This window comes from Nylanderia fulva, unplaced genomic scaffold (genome assembly GCF_048542155.1).
Source record: "Nylanderia fulva isolate GAGA-0341 unplaced genomic scaffold, ASM4854215v1 Scaffold1168, whole genome shotgun sequence".
Taxonomy (NCBI): Eukaryota; Metazoa; Arthropoda; class Insecta; order Hymenoptera; family Formicidae; genus Nylanderia; species Nylanderia fulva.
This window is the reverse complement of record NW_028189374.1, coordinates 1-5000: the sequence shown is the minus strand read 5'-3', so window position 1 is coordinate 5000 and position 5000 is coordinate 1. Positions and strand designations below refer to the sequence as shown.

At 56.2% G+C, this 5000-nt stretch overlaps 1 non-coding gene and 2 pseudogenes across 1 annotated transcript; all 3 read right to left on the bottom strand.

Moving 5' to 3' along the window:
- The window catches only part of LOC146724785 (large subunit ribosomal RNA), a 4833-nt pseudogene extending 2732 nt beyond the window's left edge, over window positions 1-2101 (bottom strand).
- A 1035-nt stretch (window positions 2102-3136) lies between these two features.
- On the bottom strand, window positions 3137-3291 carry LOC146724784 (5.8S ribosomal RNA). Its single transcript, XR_014926376.1, has one exon. It is a non-coding gene; the product is annotated as a 5.8S ribosomal RNA (ribosomal RNA).
- An 811-nt stretch (window positions 3292-4102) lies between these two features.
- LOC146724783 (small subunit ribosomal RNA) lies at window positions 4103-5000 on the bottom strand (annotated as a pseudogene; the record flags this gene model as incomplete).

Sequence of the window (5000 nt, the reverse complement as noted above, 5' to 3'; positions counted from 1 at the left end):
AACACTCTTACGAGGGCCCGAATTGTATGCGGTTCCGCTGCCGGGTTCCGGAATAGGAACCGGATTCCCTTTCGCCCGACGGGCGTGTGTCTTTCGTATAATATTTATTATTATTTCTCGACACTCGAGTATATTGTACGCCGTCATTGACATAGGATTTCTCCTAGGGCTTAGGATCGACTGACTCGTGTGCAACGGCTGTTCACACGAAACCCTTCTCCACGTCAGTCCTCCAGGGCCTCGCTGGAGTATTTGCTACTACCACCAAGATCTGCACCGACGGCGGCTCCAGGCAGGCTCGCGCCCAGACCCTTCTGCGCTCACCGTCGCGACCCTCCTACTCGTCAGGGCTTCGTGACGACGCGAGAGAAGACTAACGCCCGCTCCCGGTTGCCGCCCCACTTGCCGCTGACGGCAGAGTATAGGCTCGACGCTTCAACGCCATCCATTTTCAGGGCTAGTTGCTTCGGCAGGTGAGTTGTTACACACTCCTTAGCGGATTCCGACTTCCATGGCCACCGTCCTGCTGTCTTAAGCAACCAACGCCTTTCATGGTGTCCCATGAGCGTCGAGTTGGGCGCCTTAACTCTGCGTTTGGTTCATCCCACAGCGCCAGTTCTGCTTACCAAAAATGGCCCACTTGGCACTCTGATCCGTAGATGCTCGTGGCTTCATAATTCAAGAAAGCCAGAGATCTCACCCATTTAAAGTTTGAGAATAGGTTGAGGTCGTTTCGGCCCCAAGGCCTCTAATCATTCGCTTTACCAGATGAGACTCGCGCGCGTTCCGTGCGGAACGGCCGAGTGCCAGCTATCCTGAGGGAAACTTCGGAGGGAACCAGCTACTTAGATGGTTCGATTAGTCTTTCGCCCCTATACCCAGTTCCGACGATCGATTTGCACGTCAGAATCGCTACGGACCTCCATCAGGGTTTCCCCTGACTTCGTCCTGACCAGGCATAGTTCACCATCTTTCGGGTCCCAACGTGTACGCTCTGGGTGCGCCTCTTCTCGCGATGAGAACGAGACGCCCCGGGAGTGCGAGGCCGCATCGCGACGCGGCCCATCCTCCCTAGGTCGACGGCCAGGGCCGACCTTCACTTTCATTACGCCTTTAGGTCTCGCGACAAGTCCCAATGACTCGCGTACATGTTAGACTCCTTGGTCCGTGTTTCAAGACGGGTCCTAAGAGTACCCAAAGCAGTAGCGTCGCCGACCGGTATCGGTCTCCCGCGAGACCGCGGGAGACGTTCGCAGGCCTGTCGAAGGTGTACCGTACTGTAACCAACAGCGGGCCAGGACCGGGGACGGCGCGAAGTCCGTAATCTCCGAGTACCGTGGCGCGCGCTTGCGACGGTCTCGACGCACCGTGAATAGTGCGGCCTGATACCTTGCGCGTACCGCCGAGCAGCCGGCCGGGCGACCGAGGGTTTGTCGCGTGCCGTTTTACCGGCGACGCGACAGACACCGCACCCGGGCCGTAGACCGACACCCAGCGGGTCGCGACGTTCTACTTGGGGAGAAGTGCACGACGACGAGCGCCGGACATCGGCGCACGGTAGCGTGCCCGCGCGCAAGCCACAAGGACTCCGCGGGACATCGCCGACCGACGCGAAGCCAGCGCCGCTGACGATGAATCTCCCCGTTCGATCTTTTGGGTTTCTTAGGTTTACCCCTGAACGGTTTCACGTACTCTTGAACTCTCTCTTCAAAGTTCTTTTCAACTTTCCCTCACGGTACTTGTTCGCTATCGGTCTCGTGGTCGTATTTAGCCTTAGATGGAGTTTACCACTCACTTAGAGCTGCACTCTCAAGCAACCCGACTCTAAGGAGAGATCCTCCCGAGGCGCGCACCGGTCGCTACGGGCCTGGCACCCTCTACGGGTAAGTGGCCCCATTCAAGATGGACTTGGACGCGACGCGGCACCTCGGGATAAGCGGATCCTCCCAAACACCACATTTCCCTGCGGCGGAACCGCGGGATTCTGTGCTGGGCTCTTTCCTGTTCGCTTGCCGCTACTAAGGAAATCCTGGTTAGTTTCTTTTCCTCCGCTTAATAATATGCTTAAATTCAGCGGGTAATCTCGCCTGCTCTGAGGTCGTCGCATAGTGAGTTTTCGTAGCCGTTTGCCTCCTCCGCGTCGCTCATCGTCGTCTCTCCTCTATAATATATATTATAAGAGGGAGAGAGAGTGAGCGTCGAACGAGAGAGCAGCAGCGGCAGCACACGAAATACGCGAGAAGGCAAATCGCCGGGGCGCTAACCGCACACACACTCGTTGGTGGTAATGGAGACGATATATCGCGGGGTTCGAGATTCTCGGCTCTCCCTTCTCTTTCATATACGAAATTCGGGCGGAATCGATTCGACGAGTACACGACGCGGCGCGCCGGTCCCCTTTTTTCGCTTTACGAAAATTTCGTGGACTCGGACACGCGGTCGGCTCGCGATTCAAAACCCTTCTCCGTAAAGAGGTAAAGGATTACGAATGCTCTCTCCGCCGGACGACGACGCGCCGTATATTTCTCCGTAATACCGTTATGTGTGCGGGCAAGGGCGCCTCGGCATAAGACGCGCGAGCGCTATCGCACCGAGAGACGCGGCACAGAGTGCGAGAGCAGTCCGGTCAGTCTGTGTGATGTACGGAGAGGAGAGACGGTGAGACAAGCGCTACCTACTTTCGGGAGACAACGACGCACGCGCCGCTCTAGGGAAAGCGGTGCCATTCACCGTCCTGACCCTTTTTTTGGCCGTTTGTTGCTCCCTTCGCGCGCGCTCTTACTCTCATCCCATTTCTCCTCGGCTCTCGCGTACACACACGACTTGGATACACAAACACGCTCCCCCTCTTAATTTGCGCAGCATTCTCTGGGCGCGCGTTCGCCAACGTTTTACACGCTTGTGCGCTTCTCCTCCTCATTATTATTATTATTTCGGTGTGTCATTTCAGACGACGCCAGGATTTGCACCGCGGCCGGTCGGCGCGGCACAGACACCTCGGGCGAACGTCCAACGATCGCTCGTACGCCCATTGTAAGCGTTGCACAGGGCACAGGCGACGCGCGCGCCATTCTCTGGTCGCCCGCGTCGTGGCCGTGCGCGCTTTTCGGGCGCAAGCAGTTTAGGGGTACTAAAACGACCCTCAACCAGGCGTGGTCCGGGAATTGTATCCGTGGACCGCAATGTGCGTTCGAAATGTCGATGTTCATGTGTCCTGCAGTTCACAAGTTGACGCGCAATTAGCTGCGTTCTTCATCGACCCACGAGCCAAGTGATCCACCGTTCAGGGTAATCGTTCGAAATTTTTGCGTTCGCGAAGAAACGCGCTTCTCGTTCAACCATCGTGGTCTCTTCTCTCGGACGAGAGAGAGAGAGAGAGAATAATCGTGGTGGCTCTTCGATCAGCCTGTCCGCGCGCGTCCGAGGACGCGCGCGGACCGCCGCCTCCCGCCAGGGAAGGCTACGGCACAAAGATAGAGTTGTGTGTTTCTCGTTCAGGAGCGTCTCTCCCGCAACGGGAGAGCCGGGGCGGAAGCTCTTTGAAGAAACCGTCGGACCGATACAGTTGACAGATTGGTCGAAATATCATCGATCCCTTCTCTGTGTTATATATATATATTATAATAATATATGGGGGTCCTCTCGCTCGGCACTCGCGGTCGCACACCGTGTGTTCTCGGCACGCTGACCGCTGCCCCGCGACAACGGGGAGGGCGCGCGTCGACGAACGTCGTGGGTGCTGCACACACGCGTGCGCGGGCATAGGTTACCACCGGTTCGCGCTCAACGCCGAATCGACGCTCTGTGTGTGTGTGTGGCCGGAGAATGGCACACACACGAGCGTGATCGCGAAGCGTCTCGCTCCGAATCGTCGTCGAACACCGCCGAGCGCGCTGCTCTGCTTGCCTACTACTTTCGGTCAGAGAGGCGCGACGGCGTCCGTCGTTATATCAAAACACAACAACAAATTCCGTCAAATCCGTTATTTTCTTTTTCTCTGAGAGCGCCTTTTCAGCGCGTCCATTTAGTCGCCGACTGCTGCGAGCGCGCGTCTCTCCCAAAAGAGAGGACTCTCGACGCAGAGCAGGACCTTCCGGAACGTTAATGATCCTTCCGCAGGTTCACCTACGGAAACCTTGTTACGACTTTTACTTCCTCTAAATGATCAAGTTTGGTCATCTTCCCGGCAACATCGGCAATGCCGAGACATTGCCGCGCACCAGTCCGAAGACCTCACTAAATCATTCAATCGGTAGTAGCGACGGGCGGTGTGTACAAAGGGCAGGGACGTAATCAACGCGAGCTTATGACTCGCGCTTACTGGGAATTCCTCGTTCATGGGGAACAATTGCAAGCCCCAATCCCTAGCACGAAGGAAATTCAGCGGGTTACCCGGGCCTTTCGGCCAGGGAACACACGCTGATTCCTTCAGTGTAGCGCGCGTGCGTCCCAGAACATCTAAGGGCATCACAGACCTGTTATTGCTCAATCTCGTGCGGCTAGAAGCCGCCTGTCCCTCTAAGAAGATTTGTTTGTACGTTGGTAGTAAAAACCCGCCAGCCGAAGCCGGGGGCCTTCGCGATACCATAAGGTACGCCTATTTAGCAGGCTAGAGTCTCGTTCGTTATCGGAATTAACCAGACAAATCGCTCCACCAACTAAGAACGGCCATGCACCACCACCCACCGAATCAAGAAAGAGCTATCAATCTGTCAATCCTTCCGGTGTCTGGGCCTGGTGAGGTTTCCCGTGTTGAGTCAAATTAAGCCGCAGGCTCCACTCCTGGTGGTGCCCTTCCGTCAATTCCTTTAAGTTTCAGCTTTGCAACCATACTTCCCCCGGAACCCAAAAGCTTTGGTTTCCCGGAAGCTGCCCGCCGAGTCATCGGAGGAACTTCGGCGGATCGCTAGCTGGCATCGTTTATGGTTAGAACTAGGGCGGTATCTGATCGCCTTCGAACCTCTAACTTTCGTTCTTGATTAATGAAAACATTTTGGCAA